General features: G+C 36.4%; 1 long non-coding RNA gene across 1 annotated transcript; it reads left to right on the top strand.

Annotated features, from left to right (window-relative positions):
* Positions 1-5563: 5563 nt before the first annotated feature.
* On the top strand, positions 5564-18677 carry LOC138712425 (uncharacterized). The gene is made up of 3 exons (XR_011335709.1): positions 5564-5812; positions 8355-8575; positions 18399-18677. It is a non-coding gene; the product is annotated as an uncharacterized lncRNA (long non-coding RNA).
* Positions 18678-19304: the final 627 nt, after the last annotated feature.

Below are 19304 nucleotides of genomic sequence, written 5' to 3'. Positions count from 1 at the left end.
TATTTTCCGTGAACTACAGTCTGATCCGTTCAGGTATGGATAATTTTAATTTATTATTATGAAGCTATTATAATATAAGGAAAATTTCTTGCTGGTTATATTATGATTAAAAGATGGGGGTTTCCATAAATGACAATCAACAATGCATAATCTGAAAGGACAAATGAAAATCGTAGATAATTAAAATGGCTACTACAAATCAACAGCGGGCACAATGTGTTCTTTAGTATGCTAAATTTGAGTGTGTTAAAAGAGTTCAAAGGGAATTTCGACGTAAGTATGGTGTGGGTAATGTACCTAAATACGATTCCATAATGTTGTGGTATCGAACATTTGTAGACACAGGTTGTGTTAAAAAAAAAACATGCAGGAGATCGAAGGCGAAACCCAGTACGAGAAGCAGCTATCTCTTGGCTTGGCCCCCAAACTCCCCAGATCTAACCTCTTCTGACTTCTTCGTGTGGGGTTTTGTTAAAGACAGTGTCTATTCACAGAACTCAGAAACATTGATGATCTGAGAGTAAAAATTACTCAAACTTTTCAACAAATTACTCCTCTTATGTTACAACGGAAATGGGCTGAATTGCATCACCGTTATGAGTTGTGTTGGGTGCGCAATGGGGGTCATATTGAGCTCTGAGGAATATCTCATCTTTCAATATTGTAAGCACAAAGTTTCAGCAAATAAAGTTTAAATGTTTTACGAAGTTTTTATTTTATCCATACTCAAACAAATCACTCTGTATAATTTGAAAGAATACTGTACATATATTAAATAATTTTTCATCTAAATACATTTTTCGTAATCCAATGAAGTCAGAATTATCGAACTTCAATTATGAAATTTACTACTTAACTATATATGTATGTTATTAATTAATTTCCGTCTTTTTATTTTATTAGCTATTTTCAATCGTTACAAAAACTAAAATATAAGCGCTGTGATAGGGTACGTACACGTTGGAGCAACGATAAACGATAAGAGAAATGATATAGCGACGCTTTGGTATTATCAAATAATCAAGTGTTCGTATCGGAGCAACGAGGACGCGGGAAGCGAACATTTTGATTTATCAGTAGAAGATATTCTATACATTCACTTAATGAAAGAAGATATATAGGAAATATCAGCTGCTAAGTTCAAGGTTAATATAACTTAAATACGTATAAAATTGAACCCGTTTCTCATCCCAAAGATAATATAAATTCGTTGTGTTGTGATTGGTTCTTGTGATCACATAACATATCACGAATAAATACACAACTGATCAATTTGTCAATATCTACAATAATTAATTTAATAAGCCAAAATAATAATAAATCGATTTATATTCGGATATATTGATAATCACCGGTATTTATACAGATTAATATTATCTTAATCAGAGATCATATGAACGACAAGAGCGAAGAAAATGGAACTTTGGTTTTTCGTCACTTTTATCGTGCATCTTCGCTTTTATCGTTACTCCAATATGCACACCTCAATGACAATGCATGTTTCAATTCTCTCTGATACAGCATCGCTGCTTCTTTTATCGTTTATCGTCGCTCCAACGTGTACGTACCCTTAGAGAATTTCAACGACGAAAAGTGTTATGTATCCAGCACTAGTCGTGCTGTGCATGATGCCTAAAATAGTTTATGAACGGCCAGACACCATATACAGGCATAGGCCTATTAATCAATAAAATAGTAAACATGTATAATAAGAGAATTTTCAGAAATAATAAAATATACAACTACATATTTTAAGCAAATAATGAATCAAGGAACTGAAATTATTAACATCATGTATTTCTAATGTAGAAAGACTCTGAAAGACTTCGAGGAGTATGCCGCTAAAGAAGCAGACTCTGTTCTACAACCTTCTAATTTTAAACGACAAAAGAAAATAATATTTTACTTCCATGACTTCGGCCAAAACGCAGAGTCAGAAATCGTCGGCATTCTTATTAATGGTAAGTAAAAGTCATTCAAGTATAGTCTAATTGAAATCTCAAATGCAAGACGATTTATCCTTTTTCGTTGAAATTTATACGAAGTAATTATTACCGGTTATTTTTAATGTATACAGTAATACAGAAGGTATAGTATAACTGCAATTACAAATGAACGAATTTCTTTAGCGCATGAGTGAGATAGATATACTGTACATACTGATCCCATTTTATTTCTTATATTTACCTTGTGTTTCCCCTGCTCTCCTTGTATTCCCCTTGTTCTCGTCCTATTCCTCTTCTTCTCCTCATATTCCCGTTGTTCTCCTTGTATTTTTCTTGTTCTCTTCGTATTCCCCATGTTCTCCTCGTTTTCCCCTCGTTATCTTTGTATTCCTCTTAGTAGTGGGGTGTGATTTGAAGATCTTGTGATTTGTCGCTGTGATAGTTTTGTCACTGATTCAGACTGTGACTTACTTACTTACTTACAAATGGCTTTTAAGGAACCCGCAGGTTCACTGTCGCCCTCACATAAGCCCGCCAATGGTCCCTATCCTGAGCAAGATTAATCCAGTATCTATCATCATATCCCACCTCCCTCAAATCCAGTTAATATTATCCTCCCATCTACGTCTCGGCCTCCCCAAAGATCTTATTCCCTCCGGTCTCCCAACTAACATTCTATATGCATTTCTGGATTCGCCCATACGTGCTACATGCCCTGCTCATCTCAAACGTCTGTATTTAATGTTCCTAATTATGTCAAGTGAAGAATACAATGCGTGCAGTTCTGCGTTGTGTAACTTTCTCCATTCTCCTGTAACTCCATCCCTCTTAGCCACAAATATTTTCCTAAGAACCTAATTCTCAAATACCCTTAATCTCTGTTCCTCTCTCAAAGTGAGAGTCCAAGTTTCACAACCATTCAGAACAACCGGTAATATAACTGTTTTATAAATTATAACTTTCACATTTTTTGACAGCAGACTAGATGACAAAAGCTTCTCAACCGAAAAAAAAACAGGCATTTCCCATATTTATTCTGCGTTTAATTTCTCCCGAGTGTCATCTATATTTGTTACTGTTACTCGAAGATATTTTAACTTTTCCACCTCTTCGAAGGATAAATCTCCAATTTTTATGTTTCCATTTCGTACAATTTCTGGTCACGAGACATAATCATATACTTTGTCTTTTCGGGATATACTTCCAAACCTTCGTTTTACTTGCTTCAAGTAAAATTTCCGTGTTTTCCCCATAGACTTACTAAATAACCGATAGACCGCTCACTGGCGCTAGTGTTATGCTCCCAAATTGAACAGCCGACGAGCGGTCATTTGGTTGAGCTGAATAAGTACAGGTTCGTTCGTGTGCTGTTTTTTAATTGCAGCAATGAACAAGGATGTAAAGATAAAGAAGGAAGAAATGTTACATTTCACTGATTAGTTAATCTTTAATTTCTACTACGATTTTTGCCCCGAATTATGTTACAGAAGACAAACTATTATACTTATATGACTGTTTGTGCTTCAGGTTTCCTCTGAGTAGAGATTCCCTTAACCGAAAGTGGTTAGGTGCAATCCGAAGAGAGAATTTCTACCCTACAATGAGCCACTCAGTGTGTTCAACTCATTTCGAAGATAGTTGTTACCTTGAAACTACGTTAATACAATATACATTGCTATTGTTCTTCACCCACTTCATATCCTTCATTTTCTTCAAACAGTTGATGTTCAGTGCATACATGAATAATTATTCGCTGAATTTGAAGGTGCAGAAACTGTATAAATTAGAAAACGTTAATTATTTAATTTGAATGATTGAAAGTGACTCTTGTCTTAGTTACGGATTAATGAAACAGTTTCTTATACTGCTGCTGCTGCTACTACTACTGCCACCACTACCACCACCACTACTACTACTATCGCTACCACTACTGCTGCTGCTGCTTCTTTTAATTTCATAGAGCAGTTTAACCTACGGCAAAAAGTAAACATTAATTCTTGTATTAACCGTGGTTATGAATATTCACATTCAGAGTTCCTATGAAAATGATGCAAGCCTGACAGCCTAATTGAATCCCGATAAAGCGAGTCGAGATTGATAAAAAAAATCCCGATTTGAGCGATAACAGCCTACAACGTTATTTAAACAAGTTAGTCTGCATTTCCTATTATCCCATATTTTTATTTATTCAAATTTAGCATTGTAAACATAGAGGTAACCCGCGTAAATTTATAAGTCTGTGAGGTAACCCAGCTGATTGCCGTAAGGCAACTCTACTCGCAAGATAATAGTTCCGCTAGTTCTACCTCTTTGTTGATTAATCCTTTTCGGTACTTAGTTGCTGCTCTCGCAATTAATCACCATAGTATATTTTAGGTGCGTTGAGTGGCAAAAAAGATAGCGTTTTGATATGGTATTCTACACTAATAACAGACACATACAATTCCTGCGGTGTATAGTTTAGTGAACTATGTTTAAACATGGATTCATCGTCAGATATACTGTTGCAATATCGGTTCCGATAAAGAAAAGTTAATTTAGTAGCGAATGGTTAAAACATATTCGTGGTTAATAAAAGAGAAAACGATTAGCCTGTAGTATTCACTATTGTGTGTCCTTCGTATTTTAGCGTTCCTCAAGGAGGCGAGTATTGCATTATAAGCACGCGAACACTACTTTGCAGAATAAAGTGATGATCAGTCTAATGTCTTAAGTCAGCTTCTGATATCCCGATTTCTCTCGCAGAAAACGTAGCAACTCTGCTGATAGCAGAAATACGGTATTAAAGTTAAATCGCAAAGGAAGTTTCGTTCTTGTAAATAAAACCATTTAGCTTTCGGATACGCAATACAACGCGTATTCAAATAGCGGTTTCGAAATCCCGCGCGTTTTCTACCAACAAATGGCGGCTTTCGGCTGCTTCAATTTGGGAACATATTTCTCAGTTCTCCGCTACGGAATGGTAGGGGCTCGGTTTTCCCTAATCGTTTGTGGATTTTCTCCTAACATATTCACGTCATCGCATAGACAAAAAGCTGATGTAACCCGTTCAATTCCTAACCCTGTCTGTTATCTCGAACTTTCCTAATGGCATATTCTAGAGCGAAGTTAAAAAGTAAAGGTCATAGTGCATCTCCTTGCTTTAGCCCGCAGTGAATTGGAAAAGCATCGGATAGAAACTAGCCTATACGGACTTTGGTGTAAGTTTCACTGAGACACATTTTAATTAGGCCTAATCGAACGAAGGCGACTGATGTACAGATATGGAATTAAGATGGGAGTCCACCTATATGTGGGCAAAAATTTCGCACATATAACTTACAGGGACTCTTGTTTACCGCACATACGCAGCACATACGCAGTGTGTTGTAAGCGAAACTTATACAATAATGCAATAAGGTAGCTCCAAATTTTATATACGTATCTGTATATATAATTTATGGGAAAGGTCCAGAGTCCAGACAATAATTGCAGTCAGTTGAATGACATCACTGGGATATTAATTATAATATTCTTCCACAAATGATTCACGTAATCTTTCGTAAACATTCTTGGCGGATGACCGTAGCTTAAACAACTCACCTTAAAATAATTTAATTTATTTTATCCTATCCTAACAGCTTTCTTGACGAGAGGAGATGTAAATATGTTCCTGGTGGACTGGAGCACTTTCTCGACGCAGAACTATTTCAAAGCAGTATTTGGATCTTTTCTGGTGGCCACGCCTATAACCGATCTAATCAACAATTTAGTTAATAAAGGAATCTCTCTAAAGTCTTTTCACCTCATCGGGCATAGACTGGATTCAAACTCGGCCGGATACGTTGGTCAGAATTTCGTAAATTCTCAGTTACCGCGGATTACAGGTACGTAGTATCAGAAGAAGGTAAGAAATGAAAGATATTAGCATGAGATTTCATCATCTTTCGGAGTAAATCATGCCAAAATTTCAAATATAGCTGTTAAATGTCGCTCATCTTGACGTCGAACAGTCTGTAAAGTTCCCTACCACAGCTGAGGACTGATCTGGTAACACTTTGTATAGCTTGAGTCTGTCCACACCTGTGGAGTAACGGTCAGCGCGTCTGGCCGCGAAACCAGGTGGCCCGGGTTCGAATCCCGGTAGGGGCAAGTTACCTGGTTGAGGTTTTTCCGGGGTTTTCCCTCAACCCAATACGAGCAAATATTAAATGCAAATGCTGGGTAACTTTCGGTGCTGGACCCCGGACTCATTTCACCGTCATTATCACCTTCATCTCATTCAGACGCTAAATAACCTGAGATGTTGATACAGCGTCGTAAAATAACCTAATAAAATAAATAGCTTGAGTCTTGTATGTTTTTGGACTTCGGTGGCGTGGTCAATGATTCTCACTGCTTTATTATATTCTAATTTTGGATTTTGTTCGATATACCACACTCTTCTAGGTAGGCCTACGTTAGACTCAGGGGCGATTTCTCAGGGCATGCTATGCTTGCTGCGCAAGCCCAATGTTTTCGTAGAATGTGTATTTCTCAAAGTGGGATTACGTACATTAAAATTTATTTTGATTTTTGGAACATTGTATAGGCGTAATACCATCCGCAGGTTGCACACGGCAAGTATGGCAACGCTTGCTCGTTTCTCGGAGCTACAGGAAAGACGTAGAAATAGCGAGAATATGATGCACACGCAAGTTCCTTCCTCCTTAGTCCGTCCTAGGCGCATATGCTTCTGTTGTGTTGTTTGAAGCTCTGATCCGAGAGCTACACCAACGACTATTTAACGTTACACAGAGCAGTATTGACAGCGGGAATGTGCTGTGATTTGCGAGTGCGAGTGTATGAGCGGAATGCATGTGTTAGCTGCTGCATGTATTATTAATTCTTAAACATTAATTTGAAGTATTGCAATGAGTTCGGAATTGTGTGTTATTGAAACCTTATTATTAAATGCATTTTCCCGAAGAACTATTCAAGAGAAACATACATTATAGAGAATATGTGCGCTCGTTCAATGCATCTCAACACAGCAATATGCATTGGTTGGCAGGGTCGAAAAAAAACTAAATAAACTGTTTTGTTGGCCATGTTTGTTATATTATATCGAACTTCTACTTCTGATAAGCGAATATGATCCATGACTCATAATGATTTCATAATTATAAAATAAATTATTTAGGCTATGTGATTATTTTTATTAATTATGAATTATTATATCCTCCCAACTTCCCCTATGAATAAAAGAGCAAGCCTAACTTTTGTGACTAGCATTCGCCCCCTGGTTAGACTAGAGTGTAGCCAAGCCAAAGTATTTAAAGGAATTAACTTATTCCAGTTCAGTTCACTGATACTTTACACTTTGAATGCTATAACTATTTACCGAGATTTGCAAATTATGTTTTGCTGTACAGTTTAGATAATGTACTGAATATCTTCACAATCAATCAATCAATCAATCAATCAATCAACCTACCTACCTGCCTGCCTGCCTGCCTGCCTGCCTGCCTGCCTGCCTGCCTGCCTGCCTGCCTGCCTGTCTATCTATCTATCTATCTATCTATCTATCTATCTATCTATCTATCTATCTATCTATCTATCTATCTATCTATCTATCTTCAAAAACGAATTGATCATTCGTATATAACAAAGTATCTACCATATTATTTTCTTGTACAGGTTTTTTATTTAATATTTGCCTCTGTGCAACGTCACAGTTTGCGGTGAAGCGAAAATTAGATAGCAAAAAGATTGTAATGTTTACTTCGCTGGCGCCCACAACTAAGATAAGCGCTAGGGCTTGGGTTAGATCCCCATTTGGGCTGATTACCTGGTTGGGTTTTTCCGAGGTTTTCCACAACCATAAGGCAAAAGCCAGGTAATCTAGGGCAAATCTTCGGCCTAACCTCACTTCATCTCACTAAAAAAATTGCAATCTTGTAAAATTTTGACTTGTTCCATAGCTTAAAGCTTCAATGCTAATGTAAGGTCTATGAAATACCTGCAATAAATTAAATTAAATAAAAAAGCGGACGACCTGGTCGAACATCATTATTTATCGTTGTCCATGCAGACGTTTGTGGTAGTTACCAATATTATATTATATATGCTAATAATAATAATAATAATAATAATAATAATAATAATAATAATAATAATGATGTTTCTGTTTACTTCTTAACAAGGAAAACATCATTCACACCCAATAGACTCAATTCTTAAGTATGAAGATTAAGGATTTATAATTTTATTGCACAATTTCAAGGGAAAAATTGTTCAAATCTGCTTTACAGGGAGCTTTACCTGAAAGACTAGATTTGCATAATTTTATTGCAGTTATTTTATAGTTGAAATTTTTTTTTTTCGAATTAATACTTCTCTCTTGCATAACAATCAGACATAAAACTAAATTTTTACTTCTTTCCGCAGGTTTGGACCCTGAGGGACCGTTGTTCAGCCTGAATGCATATAGCTTCACACATCTTTCCGCAGATGACGCCGACTTTGTAGACGTAATTCACACGGATCGAGCGATCCTTGGCATCTTCGAACGAGTTGGCACTGTTGCACTGTTGACTACTTCGTTAATCACAATGGGTTCAGACCCCAGCCAGGATGTTCTTTCAATTTCAACATTTTCAGCATGAACGGTAAGTTGTAAAGCAAGGCAGCGATAAAAGCCTATGTAACGAAAAAGCTCCCGAAATAAGAAACCAAATCTTTGAATAAAAGAAAAAAATGTTGAGATATGCGAAACATTCAGTTTAATGCTTGAAATAATCGTTATTAATAATTATTTCAGATTATACCGTATGACGTGTTGCTATAAATTTTAAGACGTTCTTGATAGATCGATCCATAAGCTCGGAAGAAAGCGAAACGCTAAATTAATGATGAGTTAGCGTATTTTCATGCTTTGTGGTACAATTTTATCGGTATTCTTGAATTTTGTGAACTTTATAAGCACATAAGCTTGTCTCTAGTGGTATTTCTCCGATGGTCGGATCTAGTAAAACCTAGCAATGTTCGAAGGGAACACATTTACATTTCTACGAGTTCATAAGAATTTCTTCTATTTAAAATAAAAATTTCATTCCATCTCCAAATGATGATTTTTAAATAGGCTGGCCCGCTGGCTAGCTTTTGAAGACCGGACCCAGTTCGTTTACTTGTCCACTACAAATTCCATCATAAGCAGACTGGGAATCGAACCGGGTCCCGATTTTGATGTTATATCACAGCCTAGTATATAGTCACGAAGCTTGAGTTGTTGAGGGTACTAGGCAGGGGCTGCTTTAGAGGTAGTGCCGTTGTGCCATGGCACTACCAGAATACAGAAGGAGAAGGAGAATTCATATTTTCCGCTCAAAACCTGAGAGAAACAAGTTACGCTTACACAAACTCTACCGTCAATATGATCTTTGCAGCGAAACACGTTGTAACCAGTGTTTGGAGGATGGGTCTGTGCCAGGCACTACATCCCATAAGAAATATAACGGGATGCGCGCGCAATCTTCATGTTCGCTCGTCCTTTTCAGCATCTAAAAGCATGATCTGAAATGTGCCAGGCACAAATTGCCGCTGGCTTTTCCAGTGCTTGTAAAACTGTATACATCCCCATTTACTACGCCGATCCCTTACTACCTCCCGCTCTGTCTATCCTTCCGCTTTGTCGGAACAAGTTTCTTAGCGAAGACTGCAATAATAAGATAATAAAATCTCTCCCGGTTTCTTGAAAACTTGGCTTGAGAAAGTTTTCACTTTATTATTTCTACCAACAGTACCAAGTGTAGTGTGAACGTGTTAAGTCGTGAGGTTGTCTTCGTAATAGTGGTCGTGTTATCGTGTTGTGTACTGTTAAAAATGAATTCGGTTGGCGCTTTATTAAAATCTCAGTTTTCAACATTAACATATGAAAACAAACTTCGTGTTAAAGAATTAGGCATACCAACACCGCACTTAAATATTCATCGAAAGCAGCAAAGTGCTAAAGTTAACAGATCTCGCAAATTCGAACCAGATATTTATTTAAAAAAACAACTGGTTGTGTGGATGTGATGTGAAAAATGCGTTCTTCTTTTTTCCGTGTGTTCTGTTCGGAGGTGAACTTAGCTGGTCAAAAGTGGGTGTGACAGATTTAGTACACTTATGGGGTAAAATAAAAACACATCATAAGTCAAAGGTTAATATGAATAACGTCTTCAGTTTGTCTATGCTGGGTAAAGCGAACACTGAAAATCAGTTAAATTCACACTACAGACTCGCGATTGCAAAACACAATGAGCAAGTTGATAAAAACAGATATGTGTTAAATTTAATAATAAATTGTATACGATTTTGTGGGGTACTAGATTTAGCACTAAGAGGGCACGATGAATCTGAGGAGTTTTGCTTGCAAAATAGACAACTTCAACAAAAAAATGATGGATTTATTTTCAAGTCAGAAGAATATGCGAATGGGTTTTATCTATCGCGCATATTAACCTGGTCAACAAAAGTGCTCAAGTGCTCCAGTTGTATACATTTTGGTGAGTGATTATTATTATTATTATTATTATTATTATTATTATTATTATTATTATTATTATTATTATTATTAGAGACGAGAATTTCATGCACTATAAAATCCCAAAATATGCATGCATTCATGCACTATCAAACTATGAAATATGCATGATCAAGCGAAAAATACATTAAAATATGCACTTTTATTTTTGTTTCAAAATGTCTTATTTCACTTCACTTTTTTTGCACAGTTAAAAACCTAATAACATTTTTAAATTGGTTTCTGTGAGGTTCCTGCACTTGTCTCTATATTGCAAGAAGTTACGGGTTTAAACTTGAATGAACATATTTGTGACAGTGTCAGGTCAAATTCTTCATTCAAGTTTTCGCCACAAATAATCTTCTTCACTGAACAAAAGAATCCGCAGTCCGGGTTAGCATTTAGGACCCTGTCCAATTTGTTTTTCGCCGCTACATCCACTTTCCTACGGGCATAACTGAGGGATCTATGAAATTCTTTAAAGATTATTTCTTTTGTTGCATTCTTGCAATATGTGAAACAGATGCGACATGCTGGTCGACTTGAAATTTTTTAGTACATTTCATCTGAAATTATAATAGACCTTACGGTTACCTAGAAACGATTTAAAAACGGACATCGTAATTTAATAATTATTTTGAACAAGTTTTGTAATTTTTTTACAAAGAAAAATTGTCATATAAAATATTCGGAAACAGAACAGCATTGCTTTACTCTTTACTCCAACAGTCGCAAAATACGACATCCTCATCTGACCTAATAAAATCTTTTCCTTTACAGTAATCCACTGTGCAAAGAGTACACTTTTGGAATCTTTAAATTAGAAACATATTAGAACCACATTAACCCGCGCAAACAGAATAAACAAGCACATTAACAACTTACGACATTCACACACTGCAAACAGAGTTTAACGGTGATTCCAATTTTAGAAGAATCTAAATTTCTACTAGTACTAGAAAAGGAAGAGAATTTACAACCTCCCTGAAAGAGGATGCTTTTGACCTAAATTATTTGTCGGCAATTTCCTTGAACCCTCTATATTTCCTCTCTACTTACTATTCTCAAAATATCCAACGTAATAAATTTATGACACGCAGTGTATAGAGGGTCGTCGGTAAAGTGTTGTAAAAGTGGACTTCCGTCTAGGGAAAGGTCCTCTAACACCTTATTGTGAAAATCTTAACATTTTATTTAATTTTTCTGTTATTTAGTTTTTTCTTTTTTTTCTTCAATCCTGATTTCTGAAGCTAAAATATGGGACATAAAATCGAGAAACTAAGGTGTCCACACAAAACCATTAAAACATGCATTTAAACAGAATTTAATGTATATTATATGCATTATTAAGCTAAAAATTACATAAATATGCATTATGCATGTTTTTATCTCTAAAAAGTCGAAAACATGCAAATATGCACGGGAAAAGTACACATATTTGGAACCGGAAAGTAATGAAATGGATAAGTACTAAGTATGAGCTATGTCCTATGTTCCTATAAAAACATGCATTTGCATGGAATTCTCGTCTCTAATTATTATTATTATTATTATTATTATTATTATTATTATTATTATTATTATTATTATTATTGCTTATAGTAGGAAAAAGAGTTACCCTTCCCCTTAGGGTATCCTGGATATACCACTGATTTTGGCACTATGCATTAAATATGTATGAGCCGCCACTGGTACTAGGAACAATAGACTGTGCCGGTACCATTTCGCATTGTCTGTAATGGGGCGATATTAGCGATCCTAGTGGTTAGCAACTATCTATGGATGCATATTTCCTATATATTCAGCTTCGTGACTGTATATACTAGACTGTGGTTATATTTCGTATTCGGAGTTTCGTATTAACTGCCAAATGTTTCTAAAATATGTTTGAATAATAATCGTGTCATATTATTCCAGCTATTTGATATCTAAATTATGTTATTTCTACAACCAGTAAGCGTGTTCACTAAAACTTATATATATATATATATATATATATATATATATATATATATATATATATATATATAATCTAAATCAAGCGTTTCAGAATTATATATCAGTACTGTACCCAAAAAATTAGCAGAAGATATACCAGTCAACCCGTTGTACTCATACAATTGCCTTAGTCTGCACTCTATGATCTTCAAAACATACAGTGAATTAAATCGGACATTTAGATTACAAGATACCAAAACAATGTTACCAATATTATTAAATGTATTGTACTATTTATTTTCGGATGGTCTCTTTTCACGTTAATTTTAAATGATAGCATAGGCAACTCGTGCGATATAATAATTTCGAGATACAAGCTCAAGCTAAATGAAAGAAAACAAAAACACATGGAAATGTTGGACAAGTAAGGAATTAATAATGCTTCAGCTGTACAAGGTCGTTATGGAAACGAAAACAAGAGAAAGAGAGGTGTTTGGCTATTCGTCACTTGCATAATATTTTGTGCGAGATCGTGCGTATTTGCTTGCTTTCCGCCCACAACCAATACGCGGTAAGTGTGAAATACCACATTCAGTATTCTCAACCTAACACACATAACAACTTCCCTATTCTTGCCGCTTAAGCGTCATATTCATTTTACTGCTTTAGGCTTTTAACATATTATTTTTAAAGACGTTCAATATAGTAATAATTATAAATTGGAAACTTACCACTGCAATTTCACCTAAATTGCACTGTTAGGCCTAATTATTGTTTTTAAATATTTGCAAAAATTAAGTAAACTCTACAACACCACAAAATTTACTACATTTGTAATGCAAGTAACATTAAGGAAGCCGTGAAAAAGTCAACAAGATTCCAGACTCATCATAGACTGGGGGGAAAAAAATACAGACGTATATCACGGCCTGCTGCAGTATAGTAAACAATGTTGGAACAATGTTGGAGATAGATATATTTGTTTTCCAAAGTTGCCGTCATTGAACAGAAACCAAGATGGAGATTTCATTGCAACTAATTAGAAATTCCTCTTTCACAAAATAATGTACGATACACGAGCGGTATGTTTGTTTTCATGTTCTCGGAAATTAAAAAAGCTCAACTACGTTTCGCTTTTTCAATCTTTTCCTCGAACATGAAAACGTCAACATACCGCTCTTGTAACGCATATTACTATTGTGCGAGATCGTGCGTATTTGCTTGGTTTCCGCCTAGATCATATATGTAACAGATATGTCGGGCTTATAGGCTTTGAGGTTAACAACTTTTGTCAGGTTTACTACGCTGCCATCTAGTTGTTACATAAGGAGTCACGTCATCATTCCCATTTGAATTGCACTAGCGACTGCGCTGCCATCTCGTGTTCGTTTACGGCGGAAGGGTGCCGATCCTGGCGGTTGTTATCTTCAAAGTGCTGCCGATTTTAACGTAGCGAGGAGTTATCTGTTACATATATGATCTAGGGTTTCCGCACAAAACCAATACGCGGAAAGTCTAAAATTCCACATTCAGTATTCCCAACCTAACACACATAACAATTTCCCTCTTCTTACCTCTTAAGTGACATATTGACTTTACTGCTTTAGGCTTTTAACATATTTTTAGAGACGTTCAACATAGTAATAATTATAAATTGGAAACTTACCACTGCAATTTCACCTAAATTGCACTGTTAATTATTGTTTTTAAATATTTGCAAAAATTAAGTAAACTCTACAACTCCACTAAAGTTACTGCATTCGTGATGCAAGTAACATTAAGGAAGCCGTGAAAAAATCAACAAGATTCCAGACTCATCGTAGACTGGGGGGAGGGGGAAAGACAGACGTATATCACGGCCTGCTGGAGTGTAGTAAACACAGAAAACATTTTAAAGCAACAATGTTGAAGATAGATATTTTTGTTTTGCAAATTTGCCGTCATTGAACAGAAACCAAGATGGAGATTTCATTGCAACTAATTAGAAATTCCTCTTTCAGGTATTTAATAAACGATCTTCGCACAAAATAATGTACGATACACGAGCGGTATGTTTTCTTTCAATTCTCGGAAATTAAAAAAGCTCAACTACGATTCGCTTTTTCAAACTTTTCCTCGAACATGAAAACTTCTACATACCGCTCTTGTAACGTATATTACTATTATAATACGTGCTCAGCACAATTCATAGATGAAACTGGCTCATCTCGTTGTCATCCTCGCCTATGTTTCATCTCATATCTCACGTTGTTGAATAACTTCTACAATTGAATCCATTAATAATAATAATAATAATAATAATAATAATAATAATAATAATAATAATAATAATAATAATAATAATAATAATAATAATAATCATACTTTGAAGTTTCACTTTAAACCATTTTTGGAGGCTTTTCCGATCTGAAATTATTAAACGCACACGTGAAATTGAAGCGACGTCGGTTCACCATGAAGCAGATCTATACCCAAGTAAGACAGTGGAGAAGATCTTCAAACTGATTTGACAATGGCGATGGCCTCCCTGCAATACGTAAAGCTACATGTCGTAGATGTAATCTACACCACAACCGGCGCATTATTGTGATCATCATGTACATCTATTATCAGGCAGTACATTTCACTTGACGATACGTGTTAGAGGAAGAACAATTGTTTGTATGCATCTGAAGTCTGATTCGGGTAATATGTAGCTAATCGGCGGTATATGCAGGAGGGGGAAAGGAACTGGCCACCCTATCCATTACCTCCTGGCCTAGTTGCCTTGTTGCTATCACTTGTGAGGTTCAGATCTGTCTTTGAACAGTTGACTAAACAACAAATCATCATTGTAGAAAAAGAATAGAAAGAAACAGTATAGAAGGATTTTAAAATTTTAAGCTGGAATAACTAAAGCAACCAATGCAATATTCCATTTTCATTTCGTTATATTGTTCACAGATGAGGCTGTCTGCAGTCATGAAATGTCTGTCAAATATTTTGCTGAATCGGTTTTGAAGGAAAACGCATTCGTTGCTCTTCAATGCGACAATTATTTGACGTACGTTAGACAAAATTGCAGTTCAAATATAACTGTCATAATGGGTTATGCGGCAAACAAAATGCAAAGGTAAGTTAATGCATTATTGTAGGCCTCTAGGCTGACCAGACGTCACCGATTTCCGGGAACAGTCCCCGGTTTTGAGTTGCTGCCCGGGGGAGCAAATGTCCCAGTTTTTGTCCCCGGAAGTTTTGATTTTGTTTCAATAATATTTTACTGGAACTACTGCGATACTTTTCTCCACGATGAACTCAATCTTGACTGATAAAAAGTCAAGAATGAAAGTCGAAACAAGTTACAGCTTTGTTGCAAGTGAAAACAAACTGTCATTTGTCATATGAAGAACTTAGTGTGAAGCTGTATGTAAATGAACATATTGTGACACCCACATCGAGACTCGATCACGCGTCCCACAGAGAGCAGGGGCGCGCGTGGAAAGATCGGGCGACGCGGCAAATGAAGTTGCCCACGCATCTACTTCATAGGGCGTGCACTGCGGTGTGAGGCGAAAAGGGGAAGCAAAGCTTTGTGTGCTTCGTTGTGCGAGGTGAAGGAGGGGACGAAACTTCCCGAACAGAATCGTCCAGGAAGAAGCAGCGAGAATGAAGTCTGTAGAAATCGTACTTTCTGGAAACTATGGTTTAGTTTAAATAAGAGACGCAAGTGAGCTGAGAGTTAAGGCTGGTTCACAATAAACCGGGAACGAAAACGAGAACGAGAACGGAAATAATGTTAAAATGTGTTTTTAAATGTGAGCATTCACAATTAATTGTGAATGCTCCCATTTAAATACATTTATTTTAACATTATTTCTGTTTTCGTTCCCGGTTTATTGTGAACCTGCCTTTAGTCAGTTGCAGTCGTTGCTAGTTTTTGGACAGCAAGCAGTGTGTATATAGCAGTGAAGCCAGCTTCGAGACCGGAATTCGACTTGAGTGTGTCCGCAGCTGTGTGAGCGTCCTGGCCATTGGACCGTCGCCGGAAGTCCTGAGTTTGAGTGCAGTGGACCGCAGTTGGGGGACCTGAGTTCGAAGTTCAGTGGACTGTCTCTGAAGGTCTGGGGTTCGAGATACTGTGAACTCGAGCGACTGAGCTAGAAGGACTAGCCAAGGCAAACGAACTGTGAACTGAGAACTGCCAGTTTTGTGTTGTAAATATTGCTTTGTGAACATTAGTTAAGATTAGCAGTACATTGTTGTTCTCAATAATCCGAGTAAATTGTCATTGTCGTCGGTGGAGTGCAATAACGAATACTGTGTTACTGTGTGGAGTGGAAATCCCATTGTTGCCGGAAGTGTTTACATTCAATTATAGAAAGTGATTATTGTTGAAACAATAAAATTACATTATTGTTTTGTATTAAAAGCTACAATATACTTAAAAAGATACATTCTTCAGACAAGTACTTGCAAAATGTGCGTGTTAGAGTTCAATGTGTACAATATTATATTAAAGACTTTCATGCATGCGTCAGTACTGAAATTGAATTCGTAGTGGCTATGATTATGTAGGCTATAGGGTTTTTTTTCGTGTGTTTATGCATTTAATTAAAAAAGTTAAGATATTCTACAAATTTAGTGTGCAAGGTTCTATCATTGTATCTATTGTTACATGTATTTTCTGCAACATGTCAATGCTGAGTGACTAGGTAAGCGTTTGTGGTTTTTCTTGAAAAAATTGCCGATGTCCCCTGCTGGATCATAAAAATTCTGGTCAGCCTAAACTATACTTATTTGAATTTTGAAACTAAATCTTTAATACTATGTAAAGCGATGAATGTGCTTAGATTTCTTTGTGAATCGGAATACTGGATTTCGAGGAAACAATCAAGACACACAGAATATATTTTGTGTAAAACAGAAATAGATATAGGTATTATGCACGTTAATACTCATGATCATTTATATATGAATATATAACCGTTTCACATCTAGACTGAAGGGTTGCAAGTTCAAACCCGCCTGGAGTAGATGAATTTTTCAGGATGTAAAAATCCGAAGCCGAAGGGACTTCAAGCCGTGTATTCCCTGCAGGAGTTTCGTGGCACGTTAAAGACCTCCAAGCCTGAATTACACCCTCTGGACCAAATTTCTCCTTTTTCGCTTTAGTAATACGTGGTACAGCTAGCGCCAGCGTTTTTGGCGTGTGTCCTAGATATATAGTGAACAGTTTTTGAGCAAGTTGCTAGTGCAGCTGAGAAAGATACCACTTCCTTTACACGTCACATCAGCCAATTGCCAAACACAGTTGTCAGACTGATTGTGGCAAATGTAAAACATTCGCACTTAACGTTTCCATTATTTCACACGCCAAAAACGGTGATGCGGATTGTAAAATATCTCAATTGTATAATAGGTAGCGTTTGAAGCGATGAGCTTATAATTTGCTCCCTGTCGGCAAATAAGTATAACTAAATTCCTTATAGGTATTGAAACCTCCTCTAGGGGTTACCAGTGTTCAGACTTCGGAACTATGGATTGAATGAATGAATGATTTATATAGAAGTTTAATTTATTCTCGCTTTGAATACATAAGCGGGTGATATTCAACCATATTTGCTATATTTAATTCTGTTCCACTTGAGAAGGCATTTTTCCAATGGTTTCGGGCAGTGAGACCTCCTATATAAACGATGCGTTATATAGGCCTAGGCTACGGAGAGGTTTGTTTTAACATTTTCTGTGTATGAGTACTTATGTCCTTGAATTTATATTGTTTGTTTATGATTTCATGCTCAAGCTCAGCGAATATTATAGTTCTTGCGAAATTAACCTAAGGAAGTATATATGTATGTATCGCTATTAGGTTACTTGCATAAGAAAATTTGGCCACCTGTGTAGCTACACAATATCCGTTTAATCCTAGTGATAGAATAAGCCTATCTAAAATTTCAACGACACCTTCTCCAATTAGCTTTGAGCTCTAATAAAACTATTATTTGTTTTAGAGTGGTAGCAGTGCCTATTATTTGTCAACGGATTCAGAGTCGCCATATGGAAGAGGAAAAGACGGATTGAAGCGAAGTAACTACTTATGGCGCTTAACAGAGGAAGGCATTTCTCTAGCAAAATATTTCATGAAATCATGGTTCGTTAATGCATTACGTAACTATGCCAACGTACAAATTAACTAAAAATGTCACTGATTGTGTAACGAATCATTTATATTCTGAGATATGTGAAAACTCAACTTGTCTATCTTGTACTGTGAAAGCAACTTAATAAATTCCAAAAAACAAGAACGATCTATATGCCTATTCTGAGTCCAGCAGAGGAACGGGCGATTATAAACTGACTCATAATGTTATATCCTCAAAATGACATACCGGTACATGAGATCATTATGTCGTAGGCCGTCATTTATTTTTTGAAAAGGGCGTCCTTCAAGTCGGAGGGTTTGCAGGCCTTTCGTCCACTACCTTTTATCTACAATTTGTTTCGTCCACTCACTTTCGTTCACGTTCTCTTGTCCACAACCGATTGGTCCATACAATTTACGTTCATGCATACATTTTGTCCACATCTTTTATGTCCATAACCTTTCGTCCATCTTAGAATACACATTTGTGTTTCCCATCTACAATTACAACACCAGAAATATGATTATGGAATGTGTACGAAGCAGTTTTGAGTGGGGAACAGAAGATTAACAATGCCGTCGAATGTTGGCATAGTAAATTTAAAAACTCATGGATTTTTATCATCCCTGCATTTGGGATTTTTGGAAGTCTTGCTGGATGAACAGGAATTAAATGAGCAGGTGATTACCCAATTGTTGGGAGGACAGACGCGAGTCTGTGCACCATTAAGTCAGACATATATCAATAATCATGAACGCATCAGGGAAATGGTTA

This window comes from Periplaneta americana, chromosome 13 (genome assembly GCF_040183065.1).
Source record: "Periplaneta americana isolate PAMFEO1 chromosome 13, P.americana_PAMFEO1_priV1, whole genome shotgun sequence".
Classification (NCBI taxonomy): domain Eukaryota; kingdom Metazoa; phylum Arthropoda; class Insecta; order Blattodea; family Blattidae; genus Periplaneta; species Periplaneta americana.
Note: the sequence above shows the minus strand (reverse complement) of the source record. Positions and strands in the feature narration are given on the sequence as shown.